The sequence below is a fragment of the Aedes albopictus genome, chromosome 1, assembly GCF_035046485.1.
Source record: "Aedes albopictus strain Foshan chromosome 1, AalbF5, whole genome shotgun sequence".
Classification (NCBI taxonomy): Eukaryota; Metazoa; Arthropoda; class Insecta; order Diptera; family Culicidae; genus Aedes; species Aedes albopictus.
Window position 1 is genome coordinate 85,460,456 of NC_085136.1, and position 17,581 is coordinate 85,478,036.

Genomic DNA, 17,581 nt, shown 5'->3' on the forward strand with positions numbered 1-17,581 from the left:
CAGGGGAAAGTAATAGAAAAGTTGACGAATTTGGCTTCAGCGATGTATAGGAAGCAGTAAACAAGCACAGCAAGTGAGTGAGAGACGAGCTCAAATCGCCGTATCAGCATCAACGAGGTGATATTTTAAAATTCAAGCAATATGCTTTTTCAATACTCAGATTTTGGCTCCGTACTTTGTTCTGCACGAATGAGCCTAAAAATAATGAAAAAAAAAGAATGCTTACTATATCACCCCTGGAATTAAGAGGACCTTCACATCTTAAAATACAACACAAGAATGAGTTGGATAGACAAAGATGTAGAAATAATTGAAGTGCTTGGAACAAAATGCTGTGACAGCAAATTCGACATTGGTGAAAGTCATCAACGAAACCGAAGAAGTCTAAGTCGCTGGAAACAACAGGGCGATTCATTGATCCTGCGAAATGTGCAAAAGCCAAAATACTTGAAAAAGATAGCAACAACCAAAGTCCTCAACATAAAAGCTATCATCCGTTGGTCTGAAGAAGTTAGCAAAAGACAGTGGTTAGCAGAATACGTAGTGATGCTTTGATCCGGAGAAGACTCAACAGACCACAGTGGTTCAGCGGTCCTGGGAAATAAGCAAAAGTCAAAACACTTAAATTACAAAGTGACATTACGTTAAAAAAAAACAGAAAAATAAAAGTCGTCAAGAACTCTGTGATGCGTTGACCTGGATTAATGGCAGAAGTCAACATCTTTAACAGACAATGTTATGATGCTTTGACCTGAAGAATCAAGCAAACAAAGTAAAGTTCTTATTAAACAACACGGTGATTCATTTATCTTGAATAATCAGCAAAAGTCAAAATACTTAAAATTGTAAGCGGCAAAGTCAACACCAAAACGTTGAAAATTGTCCGGCAACAACGCTGTTAGGGGGGCTACACACCAGTCAAACGGTTGGTCAAACCTGGCCGCACGGTCGAACAACTCGCTCAGACTTGAGCTATGTTTGATAGATTGTGACAAACATTGCATCAATCGGAGCGAACTGTTTTTGGCCACACGATGTTTGACCAACCGTTTGACTGGTGTGTAGGCCCCCTTATACGTTGGTCCAAAAAATAGCAAAAGCAAATGTCTTAATTATGTTCTCATCCAAAAAAAGCAACTGAAATATTAGCCCTAAGCAGACAGTATGGCGACCCTGAGAACTTTGCTCAATTCAAAATACGAAGCAATGATGCTTTGGAAAAGTGCAAAAATGCAGCAAAGAAATTACATTAGAGTCGTTGACAATAACGCTACTATCAGTTGGTATGCAGAATGCTAATGCGTTTGTCAAATGAAATACAGAACAGAAGTAAATGTCATGGTTATTTTCGGATTTAGAGAATGTAACGGAAGTTTTGTCTTGACATGGTGGTCCTGATAAATTTGCAAAAGTCAAAATACGAAACGATTAAGCGCTAGAAAAGGAAGCAATCAGATCAAAGACGATGACGAAAACGCTGTATTCTGTTGATGCTAAGGAATGAGTAAAAGTCTAACGTGCTGTTCTGATCTGAAGAAGCTAGTAAAAATCGAAGCCTTTACTAGTCTACACGGTGATTCATCGATCCTGAGAAACTTGCAAAAGCCAAAATTCTTAAAAAGTGAAACAACAATGCGTTGGAAAAAGACAGCAAAAATCAAAGTCGTCGACAACAACGATGATTCTTCGATTTAGAAGTTAGCAAAAGTCTTATACGACTACGCGGTGATAATGCGTTGCAAACAGGCTGCACAAATCAAAGTCATAGATGAGAACGATACAATGCGTTGGTCTGAAGAAATCAGCAAAATTCAAACAGACAACTAGAAAAACCAACATCTCAATCTCACATCGAATCAAATTTAACACGCAATCAGCAAACTGGCAACCACTTCGCATGGACCAGTTTCAGTAGTTTGTTATGTCTCTCAGCTGGCAGTGAGCCCACGAAGAAGAAGAGTATTCTCTCTATAAATCCAACATAAACATAGACCGGCCAGTAGTCTCTCCCTTTCCCATTGACCAACAACGCAACACTTTTCACTGACTGGTGTGGTTGTTGGTGTTTGGTAGATATAGCAGGTATTAATGGATGTTGTTGATCGTTGGGCAATGTGCCGCCGCCGCCCGTCTTCGTTGCGTGGGTCCTGCTGGTGTTTTTGCACAGTCCTGCCTGCTGATTTCTCACTCTCTTCGAAACCAGAAAGTTGGTGTGTGGTTCAGCAGCACAGCAGTTTCCTAGCTTGCGAGATGTGGCGAGCGCTCCGGTTCAGTCTCTATTCAGACCGCGAGAAGTGAACATCGAGTTAACCCGCACGATTACGACTTTTAACCGATATTGTTTAGTACATATATAGGTATGTTGAGGGCGGTCTCGTCGCACCCTCCCTCAATTCGGAAACCGTGTATATGAGCGATTGCACACAGGTTCTGGATAGGTCTCGTGTTGAGGCGCAGCATCCCGTCTCGGACGTCCTTCGTCCGGCATCGTCCAGATCGATGTCTGTCTAGTGATGCGCGTGTGAGGCCGCTATGAGTGAGCGTTGAATGTGAGCGCGTATGAGTGAAAAGCCGCAGTCGGAAAATTTTTCTAATGAAAGTTGTTTTCTTCGTTTCCCAGGAAGACGACACGGAAAAGTCCAAAGCGTTAAACGCCTCATCCTCCTCCTTAGCACCCTCTTCGTCGGGATTAGGAAAGAAAAGTGAGCAGTGAGCGGCGTGTTTGCGACTAAAACTCTCACACGTCGCAGTAGGCGAAGAAAAGTCGGTTCTACGCGAAAATGGGTGTTTAAAATTAAACAGTGGATGAAATGCCAGCCTGCTTGGATGAGTGAAGAACGGTGAAGAAAAATTTCGATTCTAATTTTCCCTTCCATAACCGAAGAGCAGAGTGCACGTGAAGTGAGATCGAGTGAACGGTGACGTCATCGAACGTGAATATTATCCGTTGGAATAAAGGGAAAACATCGGGATTATCGAGTGTTTTTAGTTTGTTGGTGTTACAGAGATTGAATATTGCGAGCAAGGAAGCAGGCTAGAAGAGGTGAATCAGAACCGGAGAACAGGTACCGTTTTTACACGTTCGTGATTGTTTTTGTATCTATCTGTTCCGCCTCTGTGGTCCTATCCAATTCGTCGTGTCGAATCGAGAGTGTGTTTCACCTCTCGCTTGTTGTTGTTTTGTGTTTTATTGCTGAGGTTCGAGTGTGCGAAAGGCGTGAAAAGCAAAAGAGGGAACGAGAGTGCGCACCGTCTGCCATTAGGCGAGGAAGTTTTTAATCAGCTGATAAGCAAGTGCCGGGCCCTGAGCGAGCAGAGGACGCTCTGCAGGAATTTTGCATGTCGTGGGTCGAGGGGTTCGAGTGAGAAACGAGGGTTCAAGGGAGGATTATTTTCCCCGACCGGCTGTGACACAGTATCAGGTGAGTCAGAGTTTTTTTTCGAGAATTGGAAAATTGGGTATTGTATTCTGAATTCTTTTCGTCACATTACTGCAATGTTTGTTCAACCGAAAATGTTCGTCATAAGGAAGGCTATAAAACCGCCATAGAAGATTAGTAACAGATAATAGTCCTTGATATTCGTACTGCAAGTGACTCACACAGAAACACGCGCGTGCATTTAGAATTCATGAATTTCGTTCATAGATAGAATAAATCATCTTAGTACAAGTTAGTTGCCGCTTGTCTAAGTTAGAAATACATTCTATTGATAGTGCTCGCTTAAGTCAATCAAGTGTTTGATATATGTCATAGGCATCCCAAATAAGAATTTGATGTTGATTGAGTGCTTCTCTAGCTTATGCAAATCAGCCTTGGTTTGAACAAAAGCTGTGCAAAAGAATGTAATCATTTGTTCAGCTCTTAAACATACAATTTTGGTGATTTATCCAGCCATGAGTTGATCTGAGCTCTCCAGATGGCTGAATTAAGGTTGAAGAAGCGCTCATATCCAGGCGAAGAACGCTTATTGAACCTTCGTCTAGCAATTATTCAGCAAATGGGAATAATTTATGATTCTATTTATAGAACAGACAAGGAACATGTGAAGCTTCAGAGTTGCTTAATCATCTTTAGTTCAGCCATTTATCATTATTTGTGCAGCACTTAAAAAAGTAAAATTAGTCCCACAGAATTTCACCCAGAATTGCCAGGGCTCTTGGTCTAGATGTAGGATACAGTTGATAGTTGCTGAAATTGAAATATACAAATAATGATCATGAGATTCGAGCTTCGGTGCATTGATTCATATTCACATAACTTAGCATCCGCTCCACCTGAATTGGTACGAGCTTAGTGATTTGTGAAAGAACAAGCTAGATACCGTCGTATCTGAATAAAAGTTGAACAGTTTTGAACAAAGGCTGTGTTGAGGTTGAATAAGCACATTAAGTGCTTGTTACAAATGCGTGGATTAGCTGTCAAATATCTTTGTTTTGTTTACAGGTCGGTTTACAGTTCAGTGCTCCTCGGCTTGGTAATCGAAAATCACCGGTGAAGTTTTTTTTTCCTCCCCTGTTGGGGAAACTAAGCCACTGCGTCCAATAGGCTGAACTTTTGTGGCGTGTCCCGTTTTGATATTTGCGGTGAAGTTAGGGAAAATGAACGAAATAAGGTAATTTCTCAAAATTCAGATTCTAGGTCGTAGATAACAAGTAACTTTTTTTTTAGTTGAGTGTAATCAGTTTCGTACCTTTTAATTCCGCCCTATGTAGGGCGGAATTAAAATGTACGAAACTGATTACACTCATTCAAAGAGGTTATTCTGCTTAGAGAGTTCGAAAAGTCGGTACAAGAAGTAATTTTTATCTATTTCTAGAGAACGCTGGTATTTTCGCCGTCGCCGAAACGGTAGAACGCGAAAAAACCGGTAGAACGCAGAAATTCCACATTTACAAACATTTTTTTAATCTGAACCCTTGCGCTGGAGAATTTTAAACACCTGATTTTCAAACATAGTTTGCAGCCGTTTATTATCAAACCTTTATTTATGAACGGAAGAAGTTCGTCAATGAAAGGTGATAAGTATGAGTTGACATCCAGTGGCCATGCAAAATCCCGACAACTATTGGATTTATTAGTGTCATATCGTACACGTTGCAAAGAATTGGTCAAAACTTGTGCTCTGAACTCTTATCAACGGGAATCTCATCCACGACTTTCTCACTGGTGGTTTGTTATAACCATTAAAGGCTGAATAAAAGAGTCCTAGTGCTTAATTTTCAATATTGTAGATAAGCTGAATAAAGTGATCGAGAGAAGTTGGATAATCTTCTATTGAGTATCATATTCAGCATACGATGATAAGGGCTGAACAAAAGCTATGTTGTAAACTCAACAAGCTACTTTCCAACTTGATATTCAGTTTCCGTCTTATTCAGCTATTGTCACCATTATCCAACAATTGTTCAACTATGACTCTCACTGTTCTGCTACCATTGTTACTTGGAATCCACGCACCAAAATCAACCCTTTGCCAAACAGCCTCCCCAAATACACTGATATCTCAGCATGAACTTTTGCCGACGCAAAGGACTCAACGATATGCCATGGGCAAACAATTTCAATCATCATTCCTCCCTCTTCCCCATATTGGCCTGTAATCTGACGTTGAAGGCACCATTATTGCCCAAAAAGAGAAGATCACCAACACTCATACACATAGCAGTCATCTCATTGGTTCCTTGTGTGAGTGTAAGCGATCAATCAAGTTTAAGAAGTTTTTGTTCCATAGACAACTTGTTTAGGTGATGTCAAATCAAACTTTTTAAGATTATCCAATGTACTCTGGTTCTGAACGACTGTAGGCGTACTTTCAGGTTATGTTTAGTTGGCGATTCAGTCATCAAATTGATTGAAAACGATGATTAAATTTTCATCCAACGTTTCGCTTCGTATGGAAGCTTCTTCAGGGACTCTAAAAAATACGTTGATGATTTGTTCTTGGTACTACCACCGAGCAAGATAGACGAAGTGAGAGAGATATTCAATCAACAACACACCAATATAAAATTCACTGTCGAAACAGAAACAGATGGACGGTTACCCTTTCTAGACATGATGCTAATTAGGAAAGAGGATCACACTGTCGTCACCGAATGGTACGCAAAACCCGTGGCTTCCGGAAGAATATTTAATTATTATTCATGTCATCCGATGCACACAAAGATGAATGTTGTGTTGAATTTTGCTAAGAGAGTCTTCCAACTTTCGACAAACTAGGAGTCATCAGCAATTAACAGCATCATACACGACCGTTTGAAGCAGAACGACTATTCAAAACAAATAACCAGTCGAATCATAACCCGAATAAACAGAAGAGTAACACCAAATACAGCTATGGAAGTGAGCGTAGAGGACACTGGAGAAAAATGTTTCCGCTCACTCTCCAATATCGACGGTGTAACAGAGCAAAAAACTAAAACCATACGAAAAGAATATCCCAATATACACATAGCACACAAGCAGGCAAAAACAGTTGGCTCGATTCTACCCATGGTGAAAGACAGAATCAGCCAAGGGGAAAAGAACAATGTAGTGTACAGGATAGACTGCGCAGACTGTGATGCATGTTATATTGGGATGACAACAACAAAATTGAAGAGCAGGCTCTCTGGCCATCGATCAAACGTGAGGAAGCTGCAAAAGCTAAGAGAGGAGGGACACACAAACAGAGACGGAGCAATAGCAGAAATCAGAGAGAAGACAGCATTAGTTAACAACGCAGCAGCAATGGAACATTCGTTTAAGTTAGATGAAGTAGTAATAGTAGACAAGACACACAAATCAACCAACCTCCAATTCCTAGAGAGTTGTCATATATACAATACTGAGAAAACAGTAAACAAGCGATCGGACACAGAAAATCTACACGCAACCTATGCAGGAATACTACACACATTTAAAAATGCTAAAAATAGAACCAAAACAAATTTTTAAACAAATGCTATCACCCCCAAAACAAATTGTGAGTACACTTTAAAAATATTTCACACAAATCACACCATAATCTTTGTAAAATATCCACAACAGACTCTACCAATATTGACATTTCAACGTTTAACAAATCCGACTAGACAAAAAAACGATACAAATTGGTAAGAAATTGAGCACTAATGACAAACAAACAGTAAATCTATATCTATATCTATATATATATATATAAATGCAGTGGCATACGTGGGACCGCGCATAACTCGCGAACGGGGCCACGGATTTGGGTCATCTTGGTTTTGTTCTGTTAGTTTTCACCCAAGGAAGGTTTATGAGGCAAAAAACATAAAGAAATTTAGAGTTTTTGAAAGTTGATTTTTCATGCAATTTGTGTACGGGGACTTGGTCTTGAAACGTCAAAAACCGCAGTAGGCAAGGCAAAGTTTGCCGGGGTCAGCTAGTAAACTATACTTTTAGAGTCCCTGAAGAAGCTTCCACACGAAGCGAAACGTTGGATGAAAATTTAATCATCGTTTTCAATCAATTTCAATGCTTTTTCATAATCGTTTAATATGCTCATGCGTGCGCTGTACTTTACGGAGCTGAACTGCTGAATTACAATTTTATTGTTCTGTTCAACTGTAAAATATCATTTCGAGCCATTTCTGGCTGTTTTCTTCGAACGCAGCATCTCTGTTGAACCCGAAGCTGCAAACTTGTTGCTTATTACTGCCTCCTGGAATCTGCTGGTGTACTTAGTCAACTCCGCTATAGAGACAAGTGAACACACTCCATTTCAGTGGCGTAGCCAGAAATTGTCTCTGGGAGGGGTTTTCAACGGTCAATGGTACCTTTTTTGATTTGACACTTGCATTTCGTACAATGTAATGAGCAATTGCATTCGTAGTCTGAAAAAAGCGGCGCAGCCGAAAAAATTTTTTCGTCGCAAAGCGCTTTATACTGAAAATTTGTTCCACAAATTTTGGCTCTGGTGGGTGGGGGGGGGGGGGGGGGGGGGGGGTTTAACCATAAAACCCTCCCCGTGGCTACGCCAGTGCTCCATTTCAATAGTGTAAAAAATACATCATGATACAACTAACGTCCGGAGTTAGAGTGCTTATATTTCCCTCTAAGTTTCACAACTAGATCTACAAATGAGACACACATATATTTGAGCGTGATTACCTTTATTGCCCACTAACGTCTTGTTCCTTTGACTTTTTTTGCCAAATCCTGTCTTGCATCGCAATGATCCACGTTTTTCGTTTCCAAATCTTCATCCTCAATCACTTCGATGATCTATCCTCCGTCCTCTACTAAATCGGTTTCCTTCATCAATGTTATCGCGGCATGCGAAACAGGATTTTTTTTTGTAAGTTCTTTTTGGAGTCTTCTGGGTGCCCCTCCTTGTTACACGAAAAGCACCAATGTTTGAGGTATTGGTGGAATGCTCGCACTTTCCATTTTCCGATCTCCAAAGGCGCTGGGATGTCATCTCCCACATCAACATACACACCTCTCACACCGTTAAACAGATGGACGAGACCAAGTCCCGCTGGGAATTTCTCCCGGATCACGCGACCAACTTTTCCATAGTTTCCGAGAACACTCGACAGATCATCATCGGATATCTCCGGTAGGAGATCAAAAACCCGCACGTATGTAACATTGTGGCCCGCAATAGATACATTCACATCTACCGATTGCCCTTTCGAGTAGTAGCATTTAAACACTTCCGCATTATCCTTTCTTGAATTCTCTATTGCATCATCTGATATGTACTTGTCTCGATCAATGTCTTTATTTTTAATATGGAACGAACTCACAGGTAAACATCCATCTCTGTATCCAGGATTATGTCACATGTGCTCCTAACCGACGTGGACAAAAGTGGCTTCTATTACTCTTATTATCTTAATAACAAATATCTCCTGCCCGAGTCTCTTCTTCGTACTCAAGCGTGGGAAGAACTACATGAGATAAAACAGCAGGAAGTGCTACAGGACTTCCAAAAACAAGCGCCTGAAAAAATCTGAGAGACATTCCAGGAGCAACTCAGGAAGAAATATTCTAAGAGAAGTTCTGAAAGAAACTCCGAAAAAAAGTCATGGATTAAACTTCAAAAGAAATCCTGCAAAAAAATTTCAGAAATACCTCGTGAGAAACTCCTGTAGAAATCCCGGAAGAGTATAAAAGAAAATTCAAGGAAATTTTATGAAAAAATACTGGAGGTTCTTTGGTAGAAATCCCGTGAGAAGCTCTGAGAGCTATACAGTAAAACCTCTGGAGCAAATAATGGGAGAAACTCCTGAAGAAACTGGTGGAACTCTAGTAGACATCCCAGGAAATTCTAAGAGAAATTCCGCCACTACATCTAAGAAATATCCTGTAGAGATGCTTCTTCAAAAAAATGTTACTCGGAAAACGGCTTGTTGAATTGAAATGATGTCTTCGAAGATGTTTCAAGGTGTTTGAAGGACTTTTTGGAGAAAAAAAAAATACACCAACAGTTCTACGGATCTACGTTAGATGTCATATAATTTTAATTATCCAAAAATCCTACCCTTCGATTTTTCATTTTTTTCTGTAGAATGCAGACTTCCTGCCTCAAAATTTGCTAAGTAGCCTAGGATGCTTCTATTTTTTTTTTCTTAAATTTAAATTATTTGGAAATCGATGAAAAAAATCGAGAAAAACCATCCTAGGCCAATTGCTAAAAAAACGAAAAATTAAACTAGAAGGAATAATAGGGCATGGTTTTTTGCAAACTAAAATTATATGACATCTATCATAGATCCACGATGAATATTGCCCTCAGTGTACTTTTTGTCTAAAAGTCCTTCAGGAACATCTTCGAAGACATCCTTTCAATCCTGCAAACCCTTTTCGAGTTATATATTTTTGATGAAAAAATCACCTTTTTAAAAGATAGGTGAGAAAAACGGTTATATGTTGAAACAAAAGTTCATTAAATCCAGCGTATGAACAAAACTTCATTCCAATTTAAAAAGATCGAATCAAAAATGGCATTTTTTTCGTTGTTTTTTTTTTTTGGCTGGAAATCTACATTTTTTTTTGGTTTTTCAATTTTAAATATTTTGGGCATGAGTTTTCACAATGCCCGTATATAAAGGGTCCACTGGACCACAAAACCACCAGCAATCAGCCAATATCGGTCTAAATAAAATTAGAAAAGCTTTCTCCTTCCTAACAGCAACGAACGATGTGATGGATCACTTGCTTGCACCGAGAAGCCAGCCAAAAATGTTACCCCCTTGTTGTGGTGAGATGGAAAGCATTGACTGGGTCAATCGATCGATCGATTGATTTGCTACAAATCCAAACCACCAACAACACTCCCTCTCGATTGCTCGATTGCTCGGTCGGTCGGTCGGTCGATGCGTACCGAAAGAAAGCCAACGGAAAATTGTCGTTGGTCCAAGTCCAATAAACACTACTGGCTAGCACTGACCAGCTAGCCGCGCGGTTGAGATAAAGGAAAATTGAAGCTCGTCCCACTCGTCTCGTTCAGCAGAGGCGCGGCGGCGTCATTATCGATTTCAAAATAGAAACCGTGGATGAAAAGCACTTGACGTTGCGGTTGTTGGTTGGTGTTCAGTCTGTGTCGGTGCGGAGATTTGAATCCCAAGCAAGAAACCGCCGCGCAGGCAGAGGCTAATTGAACTTTTAAAAGATAATGTAAAAGCATTCAGTCGAACGATTATGCGGCAACGCTCACATGGCTCCGTAAGGTTGCATGTTCGATTGAGCCTTAAGGTGAATATATAACGAAGCCACACTTCGAATTTACAAAAGCACAAATCTGAGGATCCAAAAGACGGATTACGCTGAAAAGTTGATCGATTGGTCACCACCAGCGAGTCACCAATCGATCAACTTTTCAGCGCAATCCGTCTTTTGGATCCTCAGATTTGTGCTCTTGAAAATTTGAGGTGTGGCTTCGTTATATATTCACCTTAATGAACAATCAGGTGGATGCACACGTGAATCACAACCAGGTGTGAACATTTTCCTGAATGGGAGCTCTATTACATCGAAAAGGGCATTTCCAGATCGATATGGGAGTTACAAAATGTATCTGAAGGCGTTAGGGTGTTTCAAAAATTGTTGAAAGCCAAGAGGCAGCTCAAGCTACTCAAAGTTTGTTTGTGAAAACGATGTTTTGCTAGACTACTTCAACCGCTATCACTTTATTCAAAATAGACAAAGTTTAAGCCATTCGTGATTCAAACAAATTAGTCATATTTCACGAAAAATGTATTATTGTAATCGAGGGTTTCCAGTAAGCCTAGTGGATAAGGCTTGGGATAGCTATGTTTGAAACGGCGACTTCCCAGGACATTGTCATTATGATCAGGAGCTGTTCATAAACAACGTAGACTGTTTTGGAGAGAAGAGAGATCTGTTGAAAGTCTACACTGCAAACTTACAATATTTTGTATGAACAAAACTACGAGGGCTGAGGGCTGTTTGTCTTAGTGCAGGTTCCACCTTTCAATCATCAAATGTTTGCCCATCAGGAACCATTCCAGTGTTTCCTTGTCATCTCTAAAACATCTTCCTCACCCACCCTCCAAGAGTCCGTCTTCACACCACTGACCCACTGCAGATAATTGAAAAGAAAAATCAGTGTTCCCATTTCTTTTGGCAACAAAAGCACCGTCGTCGTCGTGTCGCCCGCCGACCAACTGGCGAGAGATGCAACGACGGGGAAAACCTAACGAATCGAATGGCATTTCGGCGGCGACGCGACAGCTTTTGGACTGTTGAAAACTTTGTGATTTTTTTCTCAATCGAAATGCGACTTGATTAATTTGTGCCGCCGTCGCTGACAAACGACAACAATTTCCGAGATGATGCGACACCAACAGAGGCGTCGTCGGCGACCGAAAAAGTGAAGAATGCTGGCGAGACATTGTTGCAATAAGTGGCGACAAATGGCCCCAAATTGAACAATCGACGGCTTTCGGAATTTGCGAATGGCTAAAATTAAGCCGATCTTTAGAAAAAGCTCACCATAGCATTGGGATTCAAAAAAATGTAGATCCAAATGGACTTGAGCTTCATCTTGATTGAATACCCGCAGTTTCTACTCCACACACTTAATTTGGAATACCGTATTCGGTAAATTTTTGACGAAAATAGAACAGCTGAATACAGCTATACTGCATTGTTTACCTTTTGCACCCGATTTTGACAGTTGATGTACCGAGCCTCAGTAAAATTGATTACCGAAGCTACCGAAATAGTTCTGCTGTTCTATTTTCGTCAAAAAAGTGCTGAACAGGCAATTCAGGATTGAGTGTGCAGTATCGTCAGTTGATTCGTTACGCCTCATTGCTGCGGAAAATGCTAAACTCACAAGTATAGAACTGATTTTTTGATTGACAATGCAGTTTTGCTGATATCCGCCTAATGTATCTTGGAATGGCCTACTGTGTCTCGGAAATGTTCGCTTCCTGACCTACACGTCCAAGAAAGTTTAGGTAATGACCCTGGTTGTTACACAAAAATATGTTTCGAACAAATGAATAATGACTTTCGAGCTCGAGCGACCAATGACAGACATCCCCGCCTGTCTGTGCTTCGAAGGAGGATTCATTAGGGACAGACTGGCAAGTGTTTCAGTGTCGAGACTTTTCTGTGAAATAATTTAATGATTTTTTTTTTGATGATTCGAGGAGGTACACAAATAGACAAAACGCGATTTGGTTATGGTTTGAAGAAGAAAGTGATTTTGTTATGGTTGCTCTATCATCGTGGTATGGTGGGGTTTGTTGCCAATCAGCTAACGGTGCGACAGGCTGGTGTGCCGCGAAAACCGAGTTTGGGAAGCGCGGGCCTAAAGCATAGAGCGAGCAAAGGCGCTTAGGCCTGAGCACAAGGGCCATGACGCAGACTAAATACCTGTGTTCCTTTCCGGGAAACAAAGGACCAAGGAGTGACATTAACCTTCTTAGCTGTGTCACTCCCAACGATTTCCACATCACTGGGCGGTTTAATGATTGCAATGTATTTCAAATGTACTGCAAACATTAATAATGACAAGAAAAATTATACAGTGATCGATTCTATCATTTACCCCAGAATTCTTTCAATGAATGGCTTAAACTAGACTAAACTAGGCAATGACCTACCATAAAGCACATCAAGTGTCCGTGTAGTTGCCGGTTTAGAATAGCACTACGGACCACCTGTTCCGGGGGTAAAAGTCCACCAAACAGGTAACCCCAATCCAAGATGTCAGGCGACCGTTGTTGATGGATGAATGGTTGAAGAGGTTTAAAATATGCTTGATCTTTAACGGAGCCCGTAGCGTAGGTAGATCACCTTTTTGGGTTGCGTTGCGGTGAAAGATCTACCAAATCGAACCCTAATCCTAACTGCTTCTAACTAATGGAACAGCATATTTTAGTAATCAAAGGAAAACACATTGGTCCTTATTACATTTCACACCTTGTTGAAAGTGTTAGGTCTCGGTTTTAGGTGTGGCTGAAATGGATCTTGAAACAAGGAAAAATGGGTTAGTATTCCTAACCTTATATTCGGTGTTCACTGGGTTGACACAGAAAGGACTAGGGTTCCGATGCATGGTCAATATCGGTATCATTTCTTGACTTTATCGTTAAGGGATCCGATTTTGCTTAAAAGCGGAACCTATCAATTAGAATCCTTCCTTGCGATTAAGTTGAAAATGACTACTGTAACAAAACCGAATACTTTATGTTTATAACATCTCAATGGTGATAAAGTAATACGTCATGCACTATATAAAGGACACGGGGTATACTACAATAGATCAAATATAGGTCGCAGTGGCTATGTCCCGAACAGAGAAAAAAAATCACATCTAGGGTGACTACCAACTAGTGTTAAACCCAAAGGAAGATTCATGTAGACTTCATTTTCAGTCTAAAGTATTGTGTCACGCTAGGACTATGAATCCCTTCTTAGTGAGTCATTTAATAATTCATAATATCACTTTTGGGCTACGCTGTAATGCTGTAATGTGTATGCTTGTACACTTATTGTAGTAGTCTATCTTATCCAGGCCTTGTAACTCTTAAGTTAGTTTGAGAAAAGTCAAATCAATGTGTATCTATCTATATATATAAAAATGAGTTTGAAGACCCTTTGAGGCAACAAAACTCACGAACGGATGAACCGATCAGCATGAGTCTTGTACGGTTCGATTCGTGTGCATGGTGGCTGTGTTTATATGCAAAAAAGTTATGAAAATCATCTAGAAAAGTATGAAAATGGTGAAATAACGAATTTTAATGAATTGGGAAGAAAATCAACACGATTGAAACATAACCAATCTAGAGTGTGGTGCTGCAATGACCTTGACAGTTGTCAAACCACCGCAGCTTGGCAAGACAAAGTTTGCCGGGCCAGCTAGTTGCATATAATTGTGAATATGAAAATACTCATTTCCTTTCATTAGTTATACAAACTTGTCTGAAAAAATAGTGTACTATTTGCTTGATCTTCGTTGATTTGCCTCTGGAGCCGATCAGGAGTTCAGGATCAGGACTTATAAAATGTAGTTTAACTCTTCGAAAATGATTTTATCTAATTTTGTACACTGTTTCTAGTGGAACTTCTTGTAGCATATCTAATGGATAATAAAATAAAACATCAGACAATTTCTTTGAAATGTTTTCAGGATAAATTCCTAGAAGACTGACACATATTGTGGGGAATATTCAAGTAAATACTCATGGAGACAATGTAAGTGTTTATTTTAGCTGCTTACGTGGAGAAAATCTTGAAATATTCGTTTTTTTAATCTCCTTGGTTAACACAAAGTATCTACTACCTGGAAAAACCTGGAAAACCGGGAATCCCCAGGGATTTTCATTTAACAGGGAAAAACCTGGAATACTCAGGGAATTTGAATACATGGATGAAAAATAATACATTGGGTCATATGAATGAAAAACAGCCAATTTTACTACTTGTATATCTACTCAAAAGAAGAGAAATTACTGAATTGTTGATATGAATAAAACAAGTTTTCGAGTATATACTGTTTTCTTCTTTCAAACACGTACTTATACTACATGTTTGCAGATTTTTCTGGTAATGCTGCAGGTTCTTACTGATAGCTAGATATAATTATGGTAATATGATTATTCGCAAAACAAATTAAATCAAGCAGGAATCTGGATAACCATGCTATAGGAACACAAGAAGGGCTCTCAGACCCAGATATATCCGACAAGCCAATCCCAATAAGATGCTGCTAATTCCATGTGGACGTAGATGAACCTGGAAGTCAAAATCCATCTAAAAATTCTGCTACAGGAATTATTCCAGAAATTCTGTTAGGGTTTCTTTCTGAAACTTCTTTGGAAATATCTCTTGGAATGCCACCCAGGATTTCTCAAAAGATTCTATCCGTATTTTTTACGTATTTCTCTTGGTATTCCTTTTTGAATTTTTCCCGGAGATACTTCCAAATTCCTTCCAACCTATCTTTTCCCGGATTCCTGAATTCCGACCGATTCCTCCTGGAGTTTTTTACGGGGATGCTACAGAATTTCTTCCCGATATTGCTCCCAGAGTCCCTCGTAGGATTTCTACCAAAATTTATCTCGAATCTATATAAATAAAAATGGAATGGTGTTTGTATATCACGAATAGGCTCGGGAACGGGCCAACGGATCTACACCATTCTTTCAGTGTTTTATTTGTGCAGGGCTCCGACGTGTTCATACGAAAAAATAATTGGGAAAATCGGCCGGGAAAGCACCGAAAACGAGAAAGTTCGAAATTCCATTTTGCGGGGCATTTTTCTACATTGGGCAGGCAGTACGACGTTTGCCGGGACAGCTAGTTCTCAATAAGAATTGTGCATTACTCATAGAAGTTGGAACAAGAAGTCGAGTTGTTCAGGATAGAAGTTGAGTCGAGTTGTTACAGGAATTATTACTGAGATTTCCTAATAAAGCTCCTGCAGGGATTTCTTAATTCACAAACATTCAGTAGGAGTTCCTTCCGAATTTTTTGCTGCAGTTTCCTCTGTAATTTCTTCAAGATGTTTCTATGAGCTTTCTTCTAGAGTTCCTTTCTGATTTTCTTCTGGAGTTTCAGCTGGGATATATTTTAAGCTAAAGGTTCTCGTGGGATTTATTTTGAAGTTTCACCTGAGATTTCTCTCGGAGTTTCTCCTGGAACTTCTCTAGAAGATTTTTTCCGGTTTTGGTTCTGGGATGTCTCTCAGAGTTTTTCTGAATTTACCCTATACTTTCTGCTAAGATTTTTTTCCGGAGTGCCTTCTGAAAGTTATTGATGATATATCTCATTGGATTTTTCTCGTGGTTTCTTTTAGAGTCAGTTGTACCGGATTTCTTGCAGTGTAGCCTCCAGAGTTTTTTTTTGCAGATTTCCCATGGGTAATGACATATCCTTTGCTAAGCGGAAAAATCCGCATTTATCCGTTGCTAATCGTCGTTAACCGCGTCTAAGTGCTGCTCAGTTAGCAGCGGTTAGCTACGGATAAATGCGGATATTACGGTTAGAAAAGGATGTCATTGCCCTTGAGATTTTCTCAGGATTATTCCCAGAACTATACCGAAAATTGTCCCGAGATTATGGATACACCTTTTAGGGGTTTTTTTATAGGTACTCGCAGAGTTCTGACATGGATTTTCCACAAGTTTTCTTCAGAATATCTGCTGGTATAATTTACGAAATTCCCTGTAAGCCCACAGAAATATCCGTACAATTTTAAACGCAATGTTGTATTGTAGAAATCGCGACAAGAACTTAAAAAACCTGAAAAAAAGAGAGATGCCGAAAAAAATCTAAGAGTTATCCCGATAGGAAATATTAAGAATATCTAATGAGGAACTCTGGACGGATCTTCAGGATGAATCTAGCGAGAAACTCTTGAAGCATGTCAGGAAACCTCTGTTTGAAATATCGGAAAGTACTCCAACACATACCTCGTGAAGAAATTCGGCGGTAATCCAGAAGGAACTGTAGTTGGAACTTCAGGAACAACTCTCAGGAATTTTGAAAGATGGTCGCTCTATTTTTGGGGATGCTTTTGTATAGTTCTTGCAGAGTATGCACATTTTAGAAAATTTGGGCAAATTTGGAATAATAAACTTTCAGGTTTTTCCCTCTGGAAAACTCAGGGAATTTTATTTGGGGTTATGAGTGGACACCCTGTAACAGAATCGATGTTTCTCTTTCTTTGTTTTTTTTACGAACTTGCGCCGTTACAAAGCAAAGTCACGTTGAAGCTGATTGTTTCTGGGAATTTTTATTTCAGAGTTTTTTTTTTGAGAAATCCTCCAATGTCACATTCGGCGATTCCTCCAGGGATTCATTGAAAAATACCACCAGCATTACTTGAGAAACTCTTCCAGAAATTTCTTCAAGTGTTTTTTGCAGAATTTAATCGAAAGAAGAATTCTTCTAGAGATTTCTTCAGAAATTTCAGAAGCTCCATCTGAAATTTCTCTAGATATTTAACTACATATATTTAACAGCGATCCTTTGGTGACTTTTTCAGGGATTCGTGGAATATCTCCAGAGGTTATTTTGGGAATTATTTCGGGCATGGCTTTAGAAATCCTTTCAAAAAGTCACTTATAATTTTTTCACGGATTCTT

The 17,581-nt window shown here is 39.7% G+C and overlaps 1 protein-coding gene across 4 annotated transcripts in view; it reads left to right on the forward strand.

Annotated features, from left to right (window-relative positions):
* The window catches only part of LOC109622444 (F-actin-monooxygenase Mical-like), a 237,276-nt gene that overhangs the window by 8,115 nt on the left and 211,580 nt on the right, over nucleotides 1–17,581 (forward strand). Inside the window, exons 1-2 of one of the 4 annotated variants that reach the window (XR_009996099.1) lie at nucleotides 1,136–2,357; nucleotides 2,621–3,422. The gene's annotated coding sequence lies outside the window, so the exon portion shown is untranslated. The other 3 variants (XR_009996100.1, XR_009996097.1, XR_009996098.1) reach the window with 3 other exon arrangements.